Raw genomic sequence first — 26,376 nt, 5'->3', positions numbered from 1 at the left:
TTAATTGATGTCTTGGTGTTTCAGATCAAAGACTGTGTCTTCACTCCATTTTCTGCTTATTCTTGAGACAATCATGAGCAGTTTCTGTCAAATGATGCCCTTCTATGGGAAAAAATGAGAATAATCACAGGAAATATATACAATCATAAAATTAATTTCCTGCAATGAAACTTGAGAAAACTGCCTTTTGGATTCTCAGCTTCAGAACCAAAAGTGGTAAAACCTGCAAAGACATTTTTAGTCACTCACAAAGCATTCTAATATTCTTCCAATGCAAAATCTTCTTTTTACTTGTCCAGTATTGCTTTTTCTGTATCTGCTTCAAAATAGAAAAAGACTAAAAACCCCCTCCCTATTTCTTCTTCCACAATGTGTACTGCAGTGAAAAATGATCCTTCACTTTGCCTCTCTCACGAGGGTCTTGCACCCTGTGTGGTTCAGTCGTCGCTGCCGGCAGCTCCCACCTGTGCACATGTGCCAAAATAACAGTGTAAACTCAGGTTGATTTCCTGTATTTAGTTGAATTCTTAAAAAGAAGAATCCTGAGGTGGGCCAGGAATACTTTCTTTTAATTTTTTTTTTTTTTTTTCAGAAAATGAAGTATTTAGAGAAAAACTGTCTAATCTTACCAGAAAACAAACCCAGACATTCTGCCATATGGAAAGATTCTCAAATTCTCTCATCTGATTCACATGGGCTATTTAGGTAATTAACTAAAGCTGCTTAAAGAAAGGTAAAAAGGGAATATTGGTAAAGGAAGCCAAGCAGCTCACAGATAGAGCAGCTACATCATGCCTCCTGCAATCACCGAAGGAGACATTATGGTAATGATGAGCAGGGTAGAAGCTGGGCAGAGCTCAGGGGCTGAAGGAACCCAGCTATTTCACCATGATGGAAAGCTCTGGAACAGAAGAAAGGCTGCAGCACCTTCCCTGGAACAAGAGACGTCTCTCCTCACCTCTGCTATAGAGAGCTGAGGTAGCTCGCTACCACAGCCCCCCCCAAACCATCTGGAACTTGGCTGAGGCAGGATGAACCCTTGTCCACAACAGCCCATTTTTGCCACTGCAAAAAGCCCCTTACTGCTTCAAAATGACTTTTTGGCCCCAGTTATGAAACAAACTACTGACACCTGCAGGCAGAAACACTTACAAGAACTGTTTGCCATCCACAGCCTATATGAAGTCTCAAAACATAAGGAGTAACAGCTCTACTGAATTTGAAAATCAGAACCTTAAGTGGCTGTATTCTTCTGGATGAGATGCTGTTTGGGGCCAGTTCAAGCTGAGCAAGCCATAAGGATCTTCAGACCAAGCACTAATTGATAGGAGTCGTGTACAATACTGTTTTCTTCAATAAAAACAGGTTTTGCTCCACCTCCCAAAGCTCTGTCAGCAGAGCTCTACGTGGCATTGTTCTCTGAACAAGGAAGTGAACTAAGGCTCCTAATTTCTTGGCTAACTTCATCTAAAGAAAGAATGAGACTGGTGCCAAAAAGCAATCAATGGATCCCCAGTCAAACAAAACACTTAACACCATGATTTGAATCGAGTCACTCATGTATTTAAAGTTATGAATGTGTTTAAGTGCCTTGCTGGGTGAAGGTCTAATGACCTGGTTTTTTGGACTAAACTCTAGCTAAATCTAACAAATAAAGGAACATACACTTGAGAACTCAGAGTTTATTTAATGATAAGCTCCAAAATTCTGGCTTCCTCTTTCCTTGCAGCTGCACACATTGTCTTGGAAAGTGTCCTTCTTCTATAATGGTATTTGAAATAAGTGCTCCAGTCTGGGTTCACCTCTCTAAAAACGGCCCAAAATCTCATGATACTGGGAGATATGTCATCAAGAGTTCTAACAATAAGTCAGTATCCAATTAGCACTTGGGTAACATAACTAAACTTTCTACAATGTATAATAAAACGGGGAAAAACAGCTGTAGCTCAGAAATCTGGCCAAAGTGTTTTCTTTCAAATCTTGCTAAATAGATCATTAGATATTGTCAGAAAGGTGTGATGATTTTTTCTACCCTTTCTACAGCCCTGTAAGTATTTATCAACAGAACTCATTTAACTATACTGACTGAGACTTTGGAACTTTGCTTAATATTTTTCTTTCTTTTTAATTACTTTTAATAGTATCCTAAAAGTAAATTCTGTTAAGTTATATACTTGAAAATGGATTTACACCCCTCCAAGTTTCACTCCAGTGATCCTCATTAGTAATGTACATATGCATTACATATTTTCAAAAGAATTTTTTTAATGTATGTGATTTTACTTTTTCTTCAAATAAGAGAAATGAAGAACCACGTCTTCAAATACTTTTAAGGCAACAATCCCACTGATACACACAAGAAGGACTTTTGCACCTAAAATCTCCCATTAATTATCAAAGAACTATAATCAAGCATAATTATCGCTGCATCCCGGTTGCTAAGATCAATAAATTAACACAGTCATAAACCCTTTGAAATTTTCAAGTTATTCTGGCACCTGGTGTCCTGTAGGCTCAGGTTCTTTACACTTCTGACAATGTCACCCCTTCTTTTGTGCTGAGGCTAATGTTTAATGTCAGGTCTTCAAAGAGACCACATTTTAGGGAGGAATTAATCCCTTTAGAACAAGTGACTGGTGTTAGGGATCCCCCCACCATTTATCCATAAGGAGAAATTGTGAGAACCTGCTGAGAGTACACAGAAATTTTCATATATTTTAAATAGAAAAGAGTAAGAATTCTGTTTGTACAACTTAAGAACTCCTGGAAAGGAATCCAACTTGCAGTGAGAGATGTCATTTCCAACTACAATGGGACTTGCTACCAAGGCCTCAGAAAAAAGTATTCTTTGTTATAGAATTTCATAGATATTTAAAAGATCTCCAAAATCTCAGTTCTAGCAACATTCTGGATTTATATTGTAAGATTCAGACCTGGCAAAAACTTAGTAGATCTGGATCTACAACTCCCAGTAAACCCAGAGCTGCTGTGAGTCCACGCTTCTGTGATTTGTAGGGATGACCTATGCAATTTTCCTTCCACCCTATATTCTCTTTTTAAGTTTTTCATCACATTTCTTACTCCGCTTATTCAGAGCCTACACTGATAAAACATACTGCAACCCAGTTATAATACATAAACCTGTGTTTAATTCAGACACATTCTGCCTGAAAACATTAACGACATCATCATCAACTACACTACTTTCAACTTACTTAAATACTGTAGCCTAAGTCCAGATTTTTGACAAATGTTTAGGTACATTTGCCGTGTTTTCTATCAGCCAACAGACTAAGACCAGTCAGTCCCAGCTGTTGCTGCCACCCTCTCACAGGTGGGATCTCCCATCAGCATCTCAGATCTCTGGGTACCACAGGGCACAGCACTGGGGTTTTCAAAGTATCACCACCAGCATTTTTAAAGCTAAATAGCCCATGCAAGGTTGAGAAACTATCTCACATCTTGGTATTTCTATGAGGACAATTTGGCTGAACAACTGACACAACAATGTCTGCAAATGGAGGAGATTAAAAAAAACCAAAAGGCAATGCACGCAAATTACAATTATTCAGTAGCAACTGGTAATAGTTAATGAAACAAGATATCAGCTTTTATAAAAAAGGATCCATTTCCTATGTTCACAGGGGACATAACTAAAACTCATCTCTTACTTGTGGATGGTAATTTCACTTTGCTTAGATTTTTATTTATGAACTTCTTGTTGGTACAGGCACCATATAGGACCTTTTACTGCTGTTAGATGAAAGCAGGTTCAAAGTGAGATTTGACTTTGTATCTATCTTTCAAGATCTGCTGTGTATAATACACACTAAAAGCTTCACCTAGTTTGGCTTCATTATATCTTCCTTAATTGAGTCTTAATAAAAAGACTGTGTTCTAGTGTGAAATTTATTAATTGGTTTTCAAGAAGAAAGGCTTGAAGCAATATAGACATCTCAATTAGGGATGCATTTCAACATAAATACAAAATTTATGCCTCCTGTGATTGCTAAAATGAGTTAGAGCTAAACATAGAGAACTGACACACCAAGTTTCTAGATATATTTTGTACCTGGGTAGGAAACCAAAGAATTTCTATAGTAGATTGATTTACTGCTGCTGAAGACTAAAGTGGGGCTACATCTTGAGTGTGTGAAAGGCTGTCACAGAGGAAAAGCTTAATTTATCAATTTGCCAGTTTCTCAGGGGAAGCCATTAATGACAACAGTATGAGGCTGCCTTTTAGCAGGATTCATTGGACTTATTTTCCTAACTTAAAAAAAAAAAAAAATTATAACTTTTTCCCTCATAAAATACCAGACCTGTCAGACACACAAAAGGACAACAGGAAATGCTGCTCTAAGCACTAAGAGCACCATCTATTCACCTCACAGCTTTCTGCTTATATTCAGAACTCTGAGTGCCATAAAAACAGTATCTTTAAAAAGCAGCAAAACAAAAAAACCCCAAACATTCCAAAACTTACCAGAGCCTGCCTACCAAATGTTACACACTCCCTTTGCACCTAATAAGCATGGTTTGCTTACCCCTGTAGATGCCTAAGCCAAGGCACACTGCAACAACAGATCACAGACCAGTCAGTAACTACTTCCCATAAGTAGCATGGAGCATCCTAACAGCAACTATTCCACTCAGTTCAAGCTTTTTAAAATAAAACAATTTTTGGTGCCAACCATGGATGCCTTTTAATGAAATTACAAAAACCTGTGCAGCATGACCAGAAGAAAAATCTCACCTGTATATACAGTTCCAGGCCAGAAAAAAACATATGAAAATACATCTCAGTCTGTGTGTCCCTGGCTCCAACTGAGTTTAAAACTATCTGCAGTTCCAACAAATAGTTAGAGCTAGGAAATATGCTAAACCTATGCAGAGCATGTGTGACATTACCACTAATCACTGCTGGTTCTGCTTCATCAAAAACAAAATCTAGAAAACATTTAATAAGGAAGAGTGTCTGAGAGAATAAGTTTTATAATGATTTACACCTCTTAATCAGAGTTTGTAGTTTGCTTGGTTAGTGTAATTTTAATTAAACCCCTGCTTAGCTGCACTAGGTTTCAGCAGAGCTCCTGCTCCCAGTGAGAAGGGTTGAGAGCCGAGTCTCCTTCCAGGCACTCCGGTGCAAGCTCTCCCTTCAGCTCTGTACATCTGTGGCAGGGTCAAGTGTTCTGATTTCACCTCTGGCAGAAGGGTCACTGAGCACAGGGAAGCTCTGCTACTCTGCTGGATTTCCGTTGCTGAGCTTGCACTGCAGCAGCTCTCCCATCCACTGACCCCTTCCTTTGATCTCACAACAGGTTCAGGGAAATTAAAAACTGGCAATGGCTCAGTGGAAGAAGAAAAAGCTGAGGTTTCCTTTGCTTGCAGAGCCAGAGAGCTGACAAGGACAGGAGAAAACAGTGTGCTTCCTGGCATTTCTGCCCCTGCACAGGTGACAGGATGAAATTAAGGGAGCATACCCATATTCAAATTCCTGACCTTCCAAAGGATTCACTGTGTTGTCCTAACTGTTGTTGAAAGGGGAAGAAAAAGGGTACTGTCACTTGTGAAAGTGATCCTCTTTTACCGAGAAACTGTTCTGTGGTTTTGATCACAGTTTCTGTGTTTAAGTCATGGACAGAGATGACCTAAGTATGATAGTCCCCAGTGATTCCTGTCTGCTTCTCTTGTCCCAAATAAGGGTTGTTTCACCCTGGGCAATAAGCTGATCCACACACAGAGCTGAGACATTTGATTTCATTTCACATCTGCACAGAGATGAGTGCTAAGTGGAGAAGCCACAAAACTAGCACACCTCCATTAGGCCATGTGCTCATTTTTACACACTTGGAATAACACAAATTTGGTATTTCCCACGTATGTAACAACCTAAAGCTCTGGAGCCATTGTCTTTGCAGCCTCATCTGTTTAAAGATACAATGCACACTTATTTTGCCACTCACACTCGATGAGGAAGGGGTTTATGGGAGTAAGGGCAACCTGTGGGTGGGTACTCTCACAAAATCACAGAACAAGCTGAGTTTGAAGGGATCTTATGTTAACGAGCACAAAGTTCAAGCAAAGTTGTTCTTTGGCTTTGTAGTTTGATTTATCATATCCTCCTGTTCTTACTTCTTGGCTCATGGCTCTTGTTTCCTGCAGGTTTGGTTATTCCTCATTTTTCATAAGTTCTTTTATTTGTCCTGTACTATACTTCTTATATAGTCAGTTTTTAACCTTTCCATGGTACTTTATTTCAACACTTCCAGACTAGGCAAAAGCTCCCCTGAACAACTAAATAGTCTAAGATATTTTGAGGATTTACCAAAGGAACATCCCTGCAGGAGATCTGACTCCTTCTGAACGCAAGGTGAACATACTGAGCCTAAAGAAAAATTCAGATATTTGCATTCACGTGCCTTCTCTTTCTTAGCAGCCATGTAATCCCTCTCTTCCTTTTGCATATAATGGAAGAGAAAAAAAAAAGAGCTCTTTTGCAAGCTAGCTAGCAAATGCAAATTTAAAGCCTCTTTGCCCAGTACAGTGTCTGAATTCCATCTGTATCACACTGCTACATGCCAATTACTTTAATTAGGGTGAGATCCAAGATTCACAAGAGAAAGTTCATAGTGTAATTAAGAAATAGTTTTTCTCCTCAGTGCTCCTTTTTCATCTTCTTTGCTCATTTTCCTGCTTCCCTCCCACCCTTTCTCCATTCAGGGACTTTTTCATTCTGATTCTTTCGTCATTTTGGCATTAGCATTGTTGTACTTACATCTTCAGACAGTATGAAAGCCAAAAAGCTGGTTGCCTTTAATGCTTCCAAGATAAGGTTTAAAAAATGAAAAGCAAAGAAATGAAAGTGAAAGGTTTTATGCTATTTTCAAGTGATATTTGGCGTGGTGTGGCACAATGCTTTGAAGTGTATCTTATTAAAAGCAGTGTCACATCCTGCCAAGAAATGCCACTGCTCAGCACTCGGGGAGATGGGTAATCTCACAGAAACACAAAAAATGTACTTGCCAAGGAAGGAAAGAACTGATTAGGTTGTGTAGATGTTCTGCACGACCTATAATCAGCATGATAATACTGAATGAATCAATGAAATGAGTGTTGTCTTAACAACACCAGCAAAAGACATATCTGTCAAAGTTTGTTACATCAATTTTCATTTGAAGAGCTACCCAATCTCAATCTTCTTTGCAGTTGGGATGGATTAACACCAACAGTGGGCACCTCTTAGCAATTCCTAAGTCACACAGTAGCCAAGGCTATTTGTTCCCCTCTCTTGACACTTCCAACCAGAAGGCATCAGTCATTAAGAGCTTGACATTCATGTGTCTTCTGGCAATAGGAATGTCATCATTGATTATGGAGATTAGTGTGGAAACATCTGGGTTTAGAATTCTACCAAATAATTTCTCAATAAATACTTGTTTGCTTCTGTGCTAAACCTGAATACAATTTTTTTTTTTTTTTTACTGGAGAAAGTAGATTCATGGAATTTTACAGAGTCAGTGTTAAATAGAAAATAAGTTTATTCTTTAAACAGAAGGGGATGGATTCCTAGTCAGGATAAAATATTTAGACACAGAACTGGCCCCTGCCTCATTAAAAGAATGATTCAAGCTTCTCTCTTGTAGCAGGTGGCAGTATCTCACTGACTTCATCTCAACCCAGATCAAGTTATAGATGCTGTAAAGGCAAAATGTAGCAGTGTGAGCTCAGTGCAGTTGAAGCATTGTATCTGCAGTGTGCCAAACCCTCAGTGGGACAGTCACCAGTCACCTCTGAAGGGCTCTTTTGTTTTGTTAAATTAAAACCTGCTTCCAGTTGATTTGAGCTAAACTGAATAAAATAAGGATCTTCCACACTTGGATTTACATCAACTCACTTTTGGAAGTTTACAGTCATACCTTGGTTTGCTGGAGCATCTTTCCCACACAGGCAAAGCCTTGCCACTGCAGACAATGCAAAATCATAATGGCTGCTTTATAGCCCTTAGATATTTCCTCTGTGAACATCTTTCATACTGACCAAGTTGTGCAGGCATACAACGAATTTGCAGTTTTTCAACTCCTTTTGCATTGACATAAGTGAACATGATATGATGTTAGAGCAGAGCTACATTTGGATTGACAGCAGAAGTAATCCTGAAGCACATGCACAGGTTTTACATTTCAGGACTGCACAGGTGCACATGCATTATGATGAGAGTCAACTTGTGATGAAATTGATCTTTGCCTGAATAAAAAAGTAACACAATAAGTGGAGTATATGAACTTCTAATTGACTAGGCAAACACGCATACGAGAGAGTAAAGGCCACATTTAGGACCAACTATGACATTATTTACATTTCCAGAATGATGTCTGTCCAAAGCCTTTTTCCACTGTACCGTAGCACAGGACTTACATCATTATGTCATTACATGGAAATAAATAAAATATGCAAGGTTTTAATGTGAATTTTTTTCAATTCTGTGAGTTTTCTTTAGTGCAAGTTATTCTCCCGATTTTACTCCAAAAATATACACATTAAAAAAAAAAAATTATGCACTGTGGAATAGAAGTACTGACTTGATACTCAGTTTCAGAGTCCCATGTGCCCTATCATTAGTGGCAGACTGATTGTTTTCTACATTTCAGCAAAACACACTGGACTAATTATAATTTCACCAACACTGGAGTTGAAGAACACAGATTAATGATCAGCAATTAAAACATCAACAACATCACAAACAATAATGCTTCATACTGTTAATTTCTGTTGCCTGAAGTCATGCTATTTCTCTTTGGGCATGAAATACATAATGCAGTCATTACCTCCAACATGAATAAAATGCTATCGCATTACATGCTGGGATTCATATACTATAGCTAATTCACAGCACCTAGACAGGAATGTGCACTTGGTGGATTGTGCACATGTAATAAGCAGCTAAATTGCTGTTAAGATCTGAAATACCAGAAGTCAGTCAGATTGCTCTATCCAAACATATGCAGCACCAAACCCAGATCTTAAACAACCATAAGCTCGATGTAAACAAAGTACGTCAGACTGGAGTCTTTACCTTCAAAAGTTTTTCTGGCAGACCAATGCTGTCAGATTCAACTGACAGAGGTACAGCCTAGACTTTTGTGCTACGTTTTCTTAGAAACCTAACATCTCTGTAATCCTTTCTGTCTGGTGCAGCATCCTATGTAATCAAGTCTCTAGCACAAAGCTCATCTGATGTCATTTCTCATTTGCGCACCAGGAAATCAATGGCTGCAGCTGCAAGTCCCAGCAGTAGGTAACTGTGGTTTGCCCTTGTCCTTGGAGCATTTGCCTGCAGAGTCTGGAGGCCATCACCCTGCAGTCAGTGTGGCTTGTGGTAGCATAACTAGAGCAGGACTTAAACCAGCCCTTTTGTCAGCACATCTGCAAGGGCATCCCATTAGCTACAGTCCAAAGGATTTGGTGAACTCACTTGCTGTAACCCTGTTTCTGTTATGCTCAATATTCTCTGTTATCTTTTTCACCCACTGAAATTTTTGTTGGGAAATGCATTCAGTAAACTGAAAAATAAACAAATGTGCTATCTCTGTGTTGAATGTCACCACCTTTATGTGATCTGAAACACTAAAAAGCAAGGTAGGGGACAGCTTTGTTATGAAAGAATAGTGAGCACAGGCAGAAACACAGAGGGAATGAAAGCAAACACATGAGTCTCACCAGTCATTTTCAGAATGGAAATATTCCATTCACTCAGATGCAGACCAATTATGGAAATTGAAATGGATAATAAACCCAGCAAAGACAGCCATTAATTAATGTTTGCTACATTTAAAATTTCCCCTATATGATTCAACAGGGTACAGCAAGATGTCAGCAGCTGATGTGTTCTTTACTAATTATTTATCAAGGAACAGCTAAGTGCTCTCTTATCAAGGGTAGAGACTCCTGATGACTACAGAAATGCTAGACTGATATGGAATAAAACAGCCCAACAAGAGGAAATATCAACACTGAAACAGGTGCAGAACTGCAAATGGACGTACAGATAACGAATTCACCCATCAGCTCACAGGGATGATGTGCCTGGTATAGCAAATATCAGATCATTAGGGGTGTCATGGAAGTGAAAGGGAAAGTCAGGTGTTTCCTTTATCTGCAAAAACTTTCTGATTAATTTCTAACTTCAGATGTTTCTTGCTCCTTTCTAAGCAGCTGGAATTAAAGTTGTTCATGAGTTTGCCACTCATGAACAAAGATTCTGACACCCTGACTTTCTGCATCAATATCTCACAAGTGTCATTAAAACCAGCAGGTATATTTATGAACAAAAATGTTACACTGTGGAAAGCTTGGCAGAATTTTTCCCTAATACATTAGCAGCCCTGGAGGCATTGTCACAGAACTGCCAGAAAAAGGTTTGGTTTCACTTCCCATCTCAAATTCCCAGGAGCAGCAGGGATTACCGCAAGAAAGGTCTTTAGTGATTGAAAGAGACTTTCCTTATGCCACTTAATGGGATGCCCTCTGGCCAAATGAACATACTCTGTGGGTTCTGAATTCAGCCAGGTTGAAATTCACGGTGTTTCTTGCTATGATACAGAGAAGCAAGGATGTCTCCACCTGACACCTAACACATGGCATATGGGCAACTATTACAAGTGATAAACAGAATGTCTGTTACCATTTCTCAAACATAAGCATGGATGGCTGAAGGCCCAATCTAAGAAAATTCCCCTTTTAGATCCAAACAACAGGTGGAACAGAATTAGCATCATTTTCTTACGATACTTTATGGGCATTGTCAGATGCTCAGACAGTGGGGCTGATCTGCTCAGCTGCTCTGCTTGCAGACACAGGAGTTGGGATATGGACTTTATACACATTTAAAAACAAAGAGCTATGATTCACCAGTAACTTTGCCAGTTGGAGGATAGCCAAAGACACAGCCAAAGAGCTGTGCATGGGATTCAGATACCAACTCAGGGAAACAGTTTACTCTCTGTTGTAAAGCTTTTTCATTACCTTTTTCATTAACCTTTCCTTGAGCATTAAAATACTCATTACGCTCTCTTGTGCAGTATGCTCATGCAGCATTATTTTTCATCATTCATGTTCACAGTATGGTGGTGCCCAGTTAAGATAATCTTCTAAATGGCAAACAAAGTGAGCCATTCTGGAGCTTTGTGTTGTCATGACAGCTTCAGATGACTTTGCTTCAAATGCTTATGTGTGAAGAGAGTCAGCCTCATATTAACCTCGTATCCACCATCAGAGAAATTTTACATAACAGTAGATGTTCTTAAACATATTTTCTTCATTTTGCTTTTTTCTCTTTACACAAACTTTAATAGGCCTTAAACTCTATCCAAGGATCCTGGCAGAGGTGTTAAAATCACAGTCATTATGGTGCTGATGATTCATCACCTCATTGTGCTGCCTGCTCTGTCATAACCAACACTTTCTCCCTGAATACAACTCTAAGAGACATCCAAACCCCGCAGAAAAACCCAGACCATTCTGCAGTGCAAGACTTACCAAAAACACCTCTTCCTGGCAGCCCTAGCAATAGTATCTGGTGATACTGGTCAGAGGAGCACAGGCAAGCTCCATCCATCATGCCAGCAGAGTTTTTTCTTCTAAGTATTATTTTCTGCTATATGTAATTGGAAGAAATATCCTTGTAAGAAGAAACTATTTCAGAGGAACTCTCCCGGGAGGCCTTTGTTAGAAAGGTGTAGAAGTACCTGTACAGCTTGACCTGGTATCAGTGGCATCAGCAAATGTTCCAGACCTGGATATAATGGAGCCCAACAAAGCACTGACGACAGCCTCCCAACACACACCTCCCCCACCAGGCACTGACCTCATTTTTTTTTTTGGTCTTATGACAAAGCTAGACCCCAGCTCAACAAACCCACAAAATGAAATCGCTTTCCATTGCATTATTCATTTTGGATGTAAACTTACTGTGGCAGATATCACCAAAGGATTTCAGAAATAGAGAGAGGTGTTCTTACATGGCTTTCAGCAGCAAATAATTAGGTATTTGCTCTCAGAATAATACAGTGAATCTTTTGAGAGACGTGTAAGCAAAAAGGAGGTTTTATACAGCAGTTTCACAGTTTGTAAATCAAACACATCTTATCAAAATGTGACCTATTCAAACTGCAAGTGATGTAGTGAAGAAAGATCATCCCTTAGCTGAGTACACGTTAAGTTCAGCAAAACTGTCAAAGCCCTTTAAGGCAAACAGCCCATTACAGACCATGAACGTTGTAAACTATTACCACTGCCAAGGTAATGTGGGATAATTTCTCCCGAACTGAAAAGCTGACATATTGTCATTTGACTTTTCCTCAGAACACTACAGACAGATCATCCGTGCAGATAACACGCTTAGCAGCAGGAAGGTTTTCTCCCTTCTCAGAACAGCTACCAGAAAAGAGGCAAAAGGCAAGTCTGTACAGGCTACAGTAGATACAGCAGCCAGAAATAATACAGCAACAAAATCTCTTAAGAATTCCATAACTGTACACTGTTCTGTGGCACAGAGCTTGGAAGAATCAACTGGAAGGCAGGCAGAAATCAGCACGCTGATTTCTCTGTCAAGGGTAGAGAAATATTACAGCATTGACTCCCAGCAGTAGAATCCACAATCCACAAGTTTACATGATTAAGCTGCGACCATTTAACTCAGCAGGCGTTTGATCGATATCTCTGTCACACAAGAAAGGACACAAATTGCTTTGGGAAATGCTAATGGACATCCTAAGGTATAACTGCCTTCCAAAAGCATCTTCCTATGTTTGTACACTAGAGGGATCTAAAGCAGGAACTGTGCTGCAGTTGCACGGAAGAGCATACACAGGAGATATCTTCTGTATTGTTATCTCTATCTTTTAATTATTATATCCAACCATGAGGCAAAAAGGGTTTTCCAAACATATATGACATTTAAAACGCCAATACAAACCCCTGAGGTTCTTCAATAAAAAGGGCAGCAGATTATCCAGTGTACCTATCAGAACAGGTCTTTTGGTACTCTTAACAGTGCAGAGTGTCAATGACACCTTTAGGATAATTACTGGTTTATCCTGAGGTTATAAATACATAATCTCTTTATAACAGATGCTAATGGATTATAAAAACCAAGCAGGTATCCCATAGGAAACAAATAAAACACGAGCACCTAATGGAAAACAGATACTCCTTTAGAACTTCAAATAGCAGTCGGGACACAAAATACTGCAAGAAATCAACTCACCTGGCAATTCCTACTCTCAGCGACTTTATCATGTATTATCACACCTTACTGAGCTCTCACTGATTTGGTATCACAGCAGCCCTGATGAAAAAGGGTGAAAGAGAACACAGAGAGTTCACTGTGTTCAGCAGGCTGAAAACAGATGTTTTGTCCCTCTGGAGTTTTAAAATAAATAGAAGTTTCAAAGAACACACACCACAAAGTTGGTTTAGATCGCCTCCAGAGTACCAGGTCTGCTTTTCAAACTGAAATGCAGAGATCTGTACTATGAGTGTGAATATCAGCTATAGAAAAGCAGGACATTCTTTTTTATAACTTTTGTTGTAAGCATTATACCTGCCCCTCGTATGCCAATCAACAAAAACTGAAATCGTGTTTAGCTGCTGGAACTTGAGCTGATATCATAAAGATTCATAGGTCTAGCTGTAAAATTGAGCCTCATTCAGACTTTAACCAATTTGGAAAAAAACCTCACTCACTGGACAGTGATTTGACTAAAAAAGTGTGGCCTGGCCAAAATAAAAAGAAGGAAATAGCAAAACAATGCTGAACTGATTTCTAACATTTCTAAATAGAAATTTGATTTTTAAATGTATTGTTTGTTCCAAAGAAAACATCTCATATTTTATTTACATCTCGTATTTCTTTCCAGATTTGACCTTCACAAAAGAAGTTGAATTTCTTTTTATTTAAATTTAAAAATCCCCCAAAAAACCCTGCATAATATCTCTCAGCCATGTGTTTCACATCTGCTTTTCAGTATTGCCAAATAAAGAACTTCACAATTCACACTGCTCATTTCCTTCCTAATGATTTTATCTAAATGCCATATTGCTCCTAAAATACTGTTGGCCACAAAAATACCAAGGGTTTCTGCATCAAGGTGCAATTCCATTAAGCCTCACTTTGAACTTACTAGGATATCCTCTGGCTGAATTTTACACAGATCAAGTTGGCTTTGAGATTCAGATTCAACACTTATGAAAATGACTTTGTTTAAAAATACACTATTCAAAGACTTTTCTGCCCAAAGGAGCCCCTTTAACCTTCAAGCTGTACTTACTGTAGGAATTCACGTGAGCCTTGAGTAGTCCCAACTCCCTCTTTTCACAGCAGTATTGTTTATGTTCATTGATACCTGTTCTCCATATCTCAGAGTTTTCCCCAACTGAACTCTGCCTCTGGAGGGTACTGATGCATCCATTTCCTGATAACCCATATGTTCTCTTTGGATTTGTAGGAGAGACAGCAAGTACTGCAAAAGGAAAAAAGTAAAAGAAAGGGGTTGAAATTTTAAATACATTTGAATTTTGTTAAATTTACTCCTTTTTTTTTTTGTGTATTTTGCTTAAATGATTATTCATTTCACTGAGTTTCATCAGCATGAAAGAACACAGAAAGCGAATTTTTAATTTCCTTCTTTTAGGTATTCATACCAGCCACTAGACAGGTTAGACATCTATGGATAATGAGGAGAAGTACAAGTTTATTACAGGAGAACTGAATAAAAAGCATGCATCCTCATGCTTCAAAGCATTACAAAAATAAATCTAGAACTGAAACCCCTTTGCTCTATAATTAGCATTTGATGGAGATTAAAGAGAAACTTTCCTTCCCATATCAGTTCCATAATTGCCTGATGGTACTATATTCTGAAGCAATTTTATCAGAGAGACAATAGACACATAAACACTTTGCTAAAGAGAAAACTAATTTGCATCACTTATTCCATGGTAACTGTGCGTGTTTTCAGCTCATAAACAGGTGAGGGTGCTTATCTCTCAGTAAAAAAAAATGCAATTTATCTTGTTTCATATATCAGGGTATGAACATGCACAAGAAAGTTTCCCACGTAGCAAACAAACTGACAATTTTCTCAGAGGCCTTGCCCATGAGCTCATAGCCCAAAATAAATTGCCTACCTGTCCTGCACAAATCAGCAGTACAAACTTCTGTGGCAATATGTAAACTCCTCATAAATACCCACTTCAGAGCAGTAAGGGAGTGCCTGTACTCAGCTCAAAGCACACAAACACTTCTTACAGAAAAAAACTTCTGCTGGAGGAAGTTGCAGGTCTTAGAATACATTACACTAAGAAAATTTGCTATTCCTCAAGTAATTTATTCATTGTCATTTATCAGCAGTAACCATTAATAGATGTCTGCAAACTTGCAAATGGCTCCATTTCAACACGATTTTCAGGCAACTGCTTAGAATATCATGGCATTTAAGCAAAATGTTAAGAGGTGACATCTCGGGATGTTATTTGATATTTCATATGGATGGATAAACTCCCTTCCCCCTGCCCATCAGCTGGCAGTTCCAATCTAAAGAATCAGTCTGGAAGTTCAGAGTTACGAGTCCAGAATTAAAACTTAAGTGTGCAGAAGCAGCTCCCAGTGGAGGCAGGGTGGGGTGCTATCAACTTTACATACCCCGTTTTCCACCACCAGCTATGGGAAGTCATCAATTTACATGACATTTTATCTTTTAGGCACGTGCTCACTTCTAATGTAAATGATACAGAAAAATAATACTGATTGACCACAAACATCTCCAAAAATAGTTTTTGTGAATAATGAACTTTCTCACAGATAATTCCATTTAGGGCCTTTGAAATAGTAAATGCTGCAATAAATGTTTTAATACAAGTAATTGCAAGTAAGTAATAGAAATATTTTAGGTCTTTTCATAAGGGGTAATTCACATAGCCATCCCAGACAAGTGCTGCTACTCAGAAAAAAATACCTACACCATAAACAAGACAGCACTGGGTGACAGACATTCCTGAATCATACCACACTTTCCCAGGAGATCTGGAAGTTGTCATCACAGGCACTTGCTATTAAAGCTCAAACAATTTAATAAAGAAAGCTGGAGCATTTTCACTGTTAGTGTCATCATGACATTAAATTATATGATGGACTGCCTCAAAATGAAAAACTTTAAATTGTGAAAAAGTTTATGATGCATACGTGCTCTCCATCCTCTGTTAACACCTTTTACCAGCTCCAGCTTCTTCCACATAGAGTAAATGTCACCAAATACCTTCAGCCCTTTAGAAAACCACACTATAAAGTTGAAAAATTATAATAGACAAAGCTACATTTTCAGTCTTTATCTTCCCTTTAAAATGGTGTTAGGGTACATTTTGATAATAGGAGAACCCAGTATGCAGACAGGACAAAGCAGATCTTCCCATGATGTAACAACTAATAAAGCAGAGGAACAAGCTTTTAGTAATAATTCTGGAGGACAAAATACTTCATTTAGGTACACAGGGAGTACAGAACAGACACAGTTTGTGCATTGTCTTCAATATATAAACCAACCAGAAAGCTCAACCATATGGGCCCTATGGGGAGGTCAGTCAGCCTCCACATCCTGTCATTCCTCCATGTCTCAGTTAAACGTTGTGTCAATCAGTGCCAGGTGATCTGGTCTTCATTAGGTGGCTCCACACAAGCTGGAGACCAGAAGTATTACCAAACTCAATCACGATCAGCCCTGCCTAAGCACAAGGCTGTGTCTAGGAACAGATGCCCATGTACCCCATTGCCAAATCTTCAATCTGTACTTTTTACATGAAGGATTTTTCAGTCCTTCTTGTGCCTCCAAATTCTTTGTGCTTATGCAGTCTTTCTTGCTATTCCAAGTCCAGGGCAAGACAAATAAGGTTCTATTGACAAAAACATCAAAACTTTATAATTGGGAATTAGAAACTTATTGCATTTAATATCTTTGCATAAAAGTGTTTCAGATATTTCACATAGGTAGAGGAGCAGTGAATGTTCTGCACAGCCACACGTGGAAGAGCACATGCCCTGCCAGCTCACTGTGCTCAGTTGTGTTTATCACAGTACAAACATGCTAATTTAAACATGTGTACATACATATTTTCAATGCAAGCGTACCTAGGAGTGATTTCAAGTGTTCCCAGCACGAAAACAGCAATTCTGAACCAAGGTGCTGTAAACAAACCTAAAATTCAGATCAAAAAATCTTCTCCAATATAACCTTTAACATTTTCTGAAATAGCTGATAAATAATGGTAGTCATTTGGATTTAATGAAAAACAGACAACAGAAAAAATTCTATCTTGAAAGAGACCGGGAAAAAAAGCAGTTCTTGGTTGTGTATCACAGTGTTCCACATCAATTTTGCTGGCTTGTAAATGTAAACAGTTTTGCACAAAGCTTGGCAATCTAACAATCAAGTTGAGCTCCTCCCACATAATAATAATTTTTACTCAAAAGGATTCTGATAACTAAGTTTCCTGTGCTGGGTTTCAAATGGAACTGAGAGCCAGACTTCACTGCAGATGTCAAGTGTTCTCATGTCACTGCTTGCTTACTGAAAGATGAAGAGAGCAACAAGCTTTAAGGAACAGGTACTGAAAGTAAAGGAATTAAGAATTAAACACCTGCAGAGAAAGACAGAAAAAGACTTTCCCTGACAGAATACAATTCAATTAAGGTTGGCACAGTGCCCCTAGTAAAGACCCTGTTCTCAATCACTGGCACCACGGAGAAAGCTAGGATCATCAGGGTGATGTGTCTCCCTTGGCCCGAATTTCCGGGACAATTTCAGTCAAAATACTGCAGCCGTTCCTGAGAAAAAGGCAACGGGAAACAGCATTTGCTTAGAATGTTAAAAGATTCTGAAGTCTTTTCTTTAAAAAGTCCCATGCTTTAGAGCAAGGACTTGCAAGTTGGCAGAGATCTTGTGCCTTTTGCACTCTCAATGAAAAGCAGCTCAAAAACGTTCAACTTCAAGCCTTGTGGTTTGTGCACAGCCAGTACTTCCTGAACTTCAGCTGCTCTACTTCCCAACCTTTCTGTCTGTACTGGACGTGCTCCAGGGGCCTGGGAAGGTCCTTCTCTGCAATTACAGCTCAGTGCCAAATCGGAGTCGAACAATCTGAACGAAGGCAAGAGGTCTTTGCTGCCATTTCAATACTCGCCTTACTAAGTCCAAGCAACACACAAGAGGCAGCTCTCAAACTCAAATATCCAGGGAGAGCACCAATCTTTTAGGGAACAGACTGGGAAGAGGAGGTTGAGGAATGGAAAAGAAACTGTGTAAGTGCAGGGAAAAGACAGACTGAGGCCCAGAAAACTTGGGCCAGAAGAAAGAAGATGGAGGCCAAACGGAGAGCAAGTAGACTTCTGGGCAGAGAGACCAGAGTAATATCCAGGAGAAGGAAGCTGCTGAAGAACAACTCCCAGCTAGGAGATAGCTGGGAATGAGGCCGGAGGAGTAAGAGGCACAGAAGCTGTGTCGCTTACGGTACCCCCCACCAAAATATCCTGCAACTTAATGTCATTATATAATGCTAAAGCTTTTGTTCTAAGGTGGTTTTTTTCTTCCTTTCTCCAATTTCCTATTAGATTCATAATCTATATAATTTTACTACTTTCTTCTGAGGCAATCAGCATTTGTATTTTTGGCTTACCTTTTAAGGAAATAGTTATTTGAATATTTTCCAAAGTCTTTTACTCTTTCCTGACAGATTTTTTACAATTTTTTAAATAAAAATACAACATTCAAATTAAAAAGTAAGCTCTCAATAAAAATTTTGACGTCCTTGAGTGTACATGAACTCAGCTCAAAAGAACTTCCAGGAACACACCATATTAACCTTTTTGGTTTTCTCCCTTATAGATCACCATTAATTTTACAGTAAATCTATTTAGCTCAAACACAGTGTTTGAACTGCTTTGGGAGAGAAGATGCAACTGCTTCTGCAGAGCCATTTGATACAGAGTTCTCTGCAAAACACTCCAATATTTCCATTCTTTTTTTATAATTGCTTATGTATCATAGCAGATATGGGTGTAAATGTATGTGATAACTACTTGACAATCTCTATTTTAATTTTTATTTTCTATAGTTTGGTTATAACTAAAACTCCCAGATTAAGAGTACCTGACCCGCCTAAGACAAATCCCACCAACTATGGTATGTAGTATTATAGTCTGATAAAAAATAGACATTAAAAGTAATGAGGAGTGTTACAGGCAGCTTGAATATCTATAAAAATCTTCAGAGATTTTGTTCAACATTGAACAAAAATTCCAGTACAAAATTAGCTGCAGAACCCTCATCTACCAATTCCCAGAACAAGAACTTCACTAAGACCAGGAATGGTTCACATGTCAAATGTTCTCAGCTTAATCAATGGGATTTCCTTTCGGATCATTAGAATAAAATATTCCAATAAGGAAATGTTCTTCAAACTGTAAAAGAAAACGCGCAAAGATTTCTCAAATATTTTTCATTCCATCCATTGCTTCTGGCAGTCATCAGAAGAGCTGACAGCTGCATTTCAATTTTCAGATTTCAGTATTACCTTCGATAGATGTTACTCTTTGTATATATCTGGGTTATTTCTGAGTCTTATTCTTCTAAAAGTCCCTGCTCAGTTGGATTTAGTTTCCACTGTCAGTGGCCCGAACAAGATGATCACTTAATGTGAAAAGACGCAAGAAGCAGCAAGAGAGAATGACATGTAACAGTGTCAAATTCTGCAGGATTGTTCTGTATTACTTAAGTTCCTGTGACTGAATCACAGTCTGGAAAACTTAATTTTGGAACTCAGTACTAAGTTTTGAAAGACAGTTGGTAATTGAAAAGTTCATTTCTAATGAAAGTATGAGGTGATGAAAGGTTGGACTAGCAGACTAGATCATTTGAGTCTTTATTAATAATATGAGTTCATTTTAATTCAGTGAAGCACATAATTGGCATCAAGCTTTTCAAGATCAGCACTCTTTCCTGTGACTTGAATCTGTAATATTTTAAGAAATTTTTAATGTTATGGTAGATGTTTTTATTATTTGCATTTTTAAATTAGGTTACTGTTAGATAGTTCAGACTAATTATAAGCTTGTTGATTTTATTGAGCCCAATGATATCCAGTGGCTAGTGACAAATCTTTATAAGCCTAAACCTGAATTCCTTGCAATGACTCTGCAGTCATCTCGCACTGTGGGGCAGAGATGAACAGGTCCCCCTGAGATTACTCCACCTTCAACAACCAGAAAAGGGCAATGGGGTCAATTACTGTTTCAGTTTACCCCACAGCTGCTGCATATAAATCAGTTTACCAGAAGTTCTTAAAGTGCTTTAATAGCATTTATTTCAATGCCATTATCTTTGCAATTCCAGGCATTCTCGATGAATAGACAATGAAATCCAGAAATAAAAATACATAGAATGCAATGGAAATGCTCTTGGCCATTTAGACTGAGATCACCACTCGGAAAAAAACAGAAACTTTCTAACATTTGCCCTACTGATACCACACATTTTGTTGGGGTACTGTCTACGAGAAAGATGTGCTTCAAACAAACCCCGTGTAATAAAAAACACTCAGTCACATCAGAGAGTCCCATTCTATTGGATATGAACTTTAACCAATAAGGTCCTCAGTGCTTTGCCCTCTTAATGTTAGCAACATCAGGATTCACTGAACAACTGAAAGGTTTTTTTGCAAAATCATAGTCTGATTTTTAGTTCAACTTTCCAAAAGATCCTGTGATTCACAAGTCTAAATTATATATTATTGGTCTTTGAGGTATGAAAAACTTAGCCCCAAAATGATTGACAACTAATAATCTTCAGCTAAGTGATTGCCAATGAAATTATTGTTTGGCTCCATTGGTTTTGGTTTTTTTTAGTTTACATAGACTGGTTATTTAAGTTACTGGAAACTGAGAATCTGAAAAAAAAATTGAGGTGTGAGCACAGATAAAGATAAAAGCAATCTCAAAGCACCAGTGGGTATGTTGAAATTTACCATCATGCATCTCTGCACAGGTTTACAGCCCTCATTACCTGAATCTTCTCCTTTAAACAAAAAGGAGAAAGTCTAACTAAATACTCTGTGGTCTTTGTAGGTTTTCAGAGGCATAAATGAAAACTAGCTAATCATCTAGCAATAGAAAACCACAAGTCTGAATTTTCAGAAAGCCTCAGCTTGCCATGGTTGAGCAATAAGGTGAGATTTTTCTTATTTTATCTAGGTTGATAAAGCTGGTGAAGGTAGCAAGAAGAAACAGATGTGGCGTGGCTGATGCAAACAATAACCTCTGCCTTTCAGTTGTGCCAGGACTGAACAGCAATTCACATGGCTTTACTGCGTTTTCTTGGCTCCAAATACAAACTTGGTCCTCAAATATAGCAACAGAAGCTGAAGCCCACAGAACTTGTGGAGTCAAAGTTCTTTAAAACCAAGACTCCTTTCTGGACCAGCATCTCACCAAGAGCAGGATCTGTGGATCCCTTCTCATAAACACTCTCTTTTTTGAAAAAAAGTATGAAAAAGCATCAAACAGGTGACCTGAAAGAACTTTCCTGAGATGAACATTCAGACTGAATTATTTTCCTTGCCTACATAATTATGTGTTCCTAAATAATTCAGGAATACAGAATATCATAGATTAAGCTGTTGTTCTTCAAAAGGAAGAAGACAGGAGGACAGGCAGTATCTGTCCTTCAAAAGGACAGACAGTATCTTAGCACAGAACTCCAGAGGAGTATTTAGCCAGCCTCTCAGCTCCTCAAGGTCTGAAGTCATAACCCATCACACTGCCCTAGCACGCTTTCTCACCCACTCAAAGCACTGCATAAGAAATTGATTGCAAAACCAGCCCCATATTTTAACAACATTCAAACAACGGAGATAATATTTCTTTTAGCTACTCAAAGGAGTCCACTCAGAAGGAACCTGCAGAAAAAATGCTATACTGTTTTCTGCCACCCTTTTGAAAATACAATTTTAAAAGGGCTGACCCAGTGTTTTCCTTCTAATGAGCTAAAAAGCACCGTTAAAGGTTTTCTACTAAATTGTTCTATTTGATGACTTTAGTCTGAACTCTCTCTTCTCTTGCTGTGCCAGCAGCTATCACCATACTTCATGGCATTTCTTTAGAGAACATGTCTGTAGACCAGAACTCTGAAAAAAAGAACAAACTAGCTTTGCAGACTGTATTTTCCACATTAGGAGCAAATGGATGTCTGCTGAGGGCAACGCTCTCCACTGCGATAGTCAAAGCTTTGAAGCTTGGTCAAACTTCTGGGACACTGCAATCTGCTTCGAGTAGATGACAGCACAAGCTGCATCCTGGCAGAAGCAGATGAGGGACAGGATGCACTGCCACCAATTATCTGAGTTTTTGACTGCTACAGAGCCAGCTTTGCTTCTTTGTACAAGAATTCCAGCCTCACCAGTACTGTTCAGTGCTCATTCGTCTCTCTAGTAAAAGCCTCTAGAATGGCTTCCTTTCAATCCTTCCTTTCAAAATCTCCCAGAACCTCAGCAGACCCCTGGGTGGCTGTTAAACAAAGAGTACAATTACGAAGCACTGTCAGCTGGTGCCACCTCCAAGGGCACAATGGCAAAGGGATCAATTCTGGCTGCCCACCAGCTCCTGAGGAGCAAAGTGGGGGATGCTGTTCTCAGAGTCCCAAGCAGAAGAGGACACACAGCCATGAAGCCCCTCATGGGATGGGAAGCTTTGTTTGAAGGCAGTGAAGGAACCATGCAAACACCACTGATGCAGTAAATTCTCAGTACGTTCTCTCTGGCCTGTCCATGCACACTAAGGGCAGCAACACACAGAATGAAGTCACTACAGTGCTCTACAACCACATTCAGTTCAAACCAGCCCCTCTGTCACTCAAGCTCAAACACACTGCAAGTGAAGCTAGTCCTGCCTAGGCAGAGGAATACACTAAGGTCAAACAGATCAGCATACTTAGAGACCATGCAAAAATAACCTGCATCATGTATTTTCTTCCCAAAAAATGAGTTACATTATGTCAAATAAGAGACAGATTAGTACAGTATATAGAAACATAATAACAGCTGGAAAGAAAGCCAATAATCCCTTTAAAGGAGAAGGAATGGTTTAAGTATGGTGAGGAAATTTGCTCTCATTTTAAATACCTCACCAAGATGAGATGTCTACCCTTGGTAAGATATCTGGCCTGTTCACCATTACTAGCCTCGTTATTAATTCTCTTATATTTATGTCATTTAAATACTGAAGGCTATAATCAAGGTTATACTTCAATACTAAATAAGCAATTAGCAATCAGACACTAATATCAAGCTGACATTTCAGAGGGATTTTAAAATCCTCTGGACCCAAAGTTCAGCCTGCATATCCATTAACTCTGTGCATTGTTTTTTAAATAGCACTATCTTTCCTGCCTAATTTGGTGATGTAAAACCACAATTTTAAAAGACTAAATATATCCTGCAGAAGACTGTCCCCATCTCCTGACAGGAACTCCACATCTCAGATTCAGTAGAACACTTCTCAAAGGACCCTTTGGAATAAAACCAGATTGGGCACTGTCTTGATGGCACCAGCCAAGTGTGCATCCCCATCATGCCTGTGTGAATGGTAGCCATGTACAATGACTCCTTCTCCGTGTTCATTCAAACTACAAAGTATCCAAAAACGTTTTTGTGAGAACGAGAGAGAGAGAGAGAGGGAAAGAGTGTGAAATAGGACAGAAACCTCTACGTTTTCTCTGGAAACCACCTTCCACATGGGTCCCTGGGGATAAGGAAGTTCCAGCAGCAGGAAAGAATAGATTTTTCTTTTGCTAATAGGAAAAGACATTTTGACAAACAAAAGCAGCATTACATTATTCTACTGCAGTAGTTCTACAGTACCGTGCCAATAACATGTCAGGAACACAACTTATAGATATTTTAATCCCAATATAATATTGCAGATTTGCCTTAGAATGTACAAAAAAAAAAAAAAAAAAAAAAAAAAAAACCAGAGCACAAACACTTTAATGTTATGGAATTGTAGTGGAATTGTACACACACCTCTGAGGTCATCAATCTTTCAGGCAGTCACACAATGAAATGATAAAATAATAATTCCTAATGTGACAAGTCTACCCTATAACTAAGGGTCCACACATGAAGGGATCCATCATATATTTACTGGCTCCTTCCTTTTCCTGGGTGATCAAATGCTGCACAGTAAACAGAAAACGTGAACCCCATTGTGCTGTAGCCCAAACCTGAGAGTAATGTGGAGACACAGAAATGAGAACGATATCTTAGAGCAGTTGACAGCCCTTAGATCACAACCATTTTCCCACAGGAACTGGCTCCAGTATTTCTGCCACGGCACTGGGTTTTTTGATGGAGATAATATCATATACCTTTTCAACATGGCATGGGATTTAGCCACAGGTTTTATGCAGCTAAATCTTGTTCATGCAATGCCTGGAAGATTTGAACGGGAATGATTAATTATTACCTTTTAGCACTTTCTTTTGCATAAAGAATTTAGAGTCTGGAAACAGTCCTTCAGGAAATTACCCCTTAACACTTGTCCCTCAGTACTTTATAATAAAAAGTTCATTGCAATAATTTTTCACTGATGGAAGTTTTTGGAATTTTTTCTTTTATTCTCCTTTTCTGAACATTCTTTGTCTAATCCCTTCGATTTATTTTTTTTTCCTCATGGCTTGAAGAGATCATCATCTCTACCAAATTCTTTAGGACTGATCGTAATTAACAATCACAGCCTGAGCTAAATTATTTACTTGCTGGGCATCTGGCATTTTCCCTGCAATCACTGACTGAAGGTGACATTGACGCACTGGAAAAATCTAGAAAAATCTGAGCTATAATTCAGTTTTTTACTTTTTTATGGATGTTCAGAAATTACATTTTTAATCTGGTAGAAACTAGGCTGTTCTTGGTAAACTAACAGAAACACTCATTTTCCTATGTCTTCCCCCAACAAGGTCATAAGCAATTTCAGATTAGATCTAAGACTTTTCCCCTGCCTGTAGTGGGATTATGTAGTGGGATTCTGGTGAAATTTAAATAAACTAACAACCTTCCTTTATGTTGACACAGTTTTTTGCAGGACATTCTCAAACCCTCACTGGATAATTATAGAATTATCTAAGAAATCCACTCACAGGCCAAAGAACTATGCTCCAAAATATACAGCAGCTTGCTCTATATTGTGTTTATAAGAGTAACATCTAGTTTGTGAAATCAAGATAAACAAATAGCGTGATCTCAGAAGAGCTTTGAGCTGAGGGAAGAAACCAAGAACAGGGAACGCAGAAACCAGATTCATAAATTGGATGGCTCTCTAAGTACATGGAGCTTCTAACTTTTTTGTCCTTAGCCATACATTGTAATATTTCCAAATATTCTGAATATTTTACCCACTCTACGATGAGTAAGTAAAAGAGCTGGGAAGGAGAGGGGTAATGAACATAAAAACTTGATCTCTCCACTTTATACTCTGAGTGGTTGCAGAGGTGCAAGGGGGACACCATCAGCATGTGCTGCCCCGCCCAAAGGCAGGTTCTAGAAAACTGCCCAGCCAGATCTCAAGAGGAACCACACAAACTGAAAGCACCGAAGTGATATAAACAAAAAATATTCTAAATCAAACCAATTATTTTTAAACAAAACAACATTCACAAATCCTCCACTCAGACCAAAAGACATGGTAGTTCTCTGGAACTATAACTTGTAATTTCCACAACAGAATTTTACTCGTGGTGGGCTCCAAGCTGCCCTGTACGAGTAGCACAGTGGATCTAACAGCAATATCAGATGAAGCAGGGAAAAGCACACCATAGAAAATAAAAAAAACCCTGAAGGTTTCTATAATGTTTATTTGCTGACTAACTGACTTAAAGCCTGGGCAAGTACAGGGATATGAGGGCAGGAATGCCATTGTGAAGATGCCTTGTAAATAATGCTGACAGAGCAAACTGAATATGCATTTCACTGGGCACTGTAAAAATAAAATAGTATGGCAGGAACTGGTTTGGGACTCTTCACAGTCTCACAGATTATTTCTACACAATATAACCGTGATCTATTTTCCTTCTTATTGTTCAAAATTCTTTTTCTAGGCTGTGTCTCCCCAGCATCTCCTGTACCACATTACCACCTTTCTCTAATGTAATAAAATAAAGGTGCACAGGAGATGCTGCTGCATTCTCAGTCACACTGACTGGGTAATGTGGTACTGCCTTCACCATCTTGTGCTGTGTCTTGAGAGGGTTCTTCCACCTTCAGTGAGGAAAATCAATCTTC

At 38.7% G+C, this 26,376-nt stretch overlaps 1 long non-coding RNA gene across 1 annotated transcript in view; it reads right to left on the bottom strand.

Moving 5' to 3' along the window:
• The window catches only part of LOC125332472, a 251,308-nt gene that overhangs the window by 177,192 nt on the left and 47,740 nt on the right, over positions 1–26,376 (bottom strand). Inside the window, exon 4 of the long non-coding RNA XR_007206505.1 lies at positions 14,331–14,522. This is a non-coding gene — a long non-coding RNA (uncharacterized LOC125332472). The remainder of the gene's footprint in view (positions 1–14,330; positions 14,523–26,376) is intronic.

The sequence above is a fragment of the Corvus hawaiiensis genome, chromosome 13 (assembly GCF_020740725.1).
Source record: "Corvus hawaiiensis isolate bCorHaw1 chromosome 13, bCorHaw1.pri.cur, whole genome shotgun sequence".
Lineage (NCBI taxonomy): Eukaryota > Metazoa > Chordata > Aves > Passeriformes > Corvidae > Corvus > Corvus hawaiiensis.
This window is presented reverse-complemented; position numbering and strand designations above follow the sequence as displayed.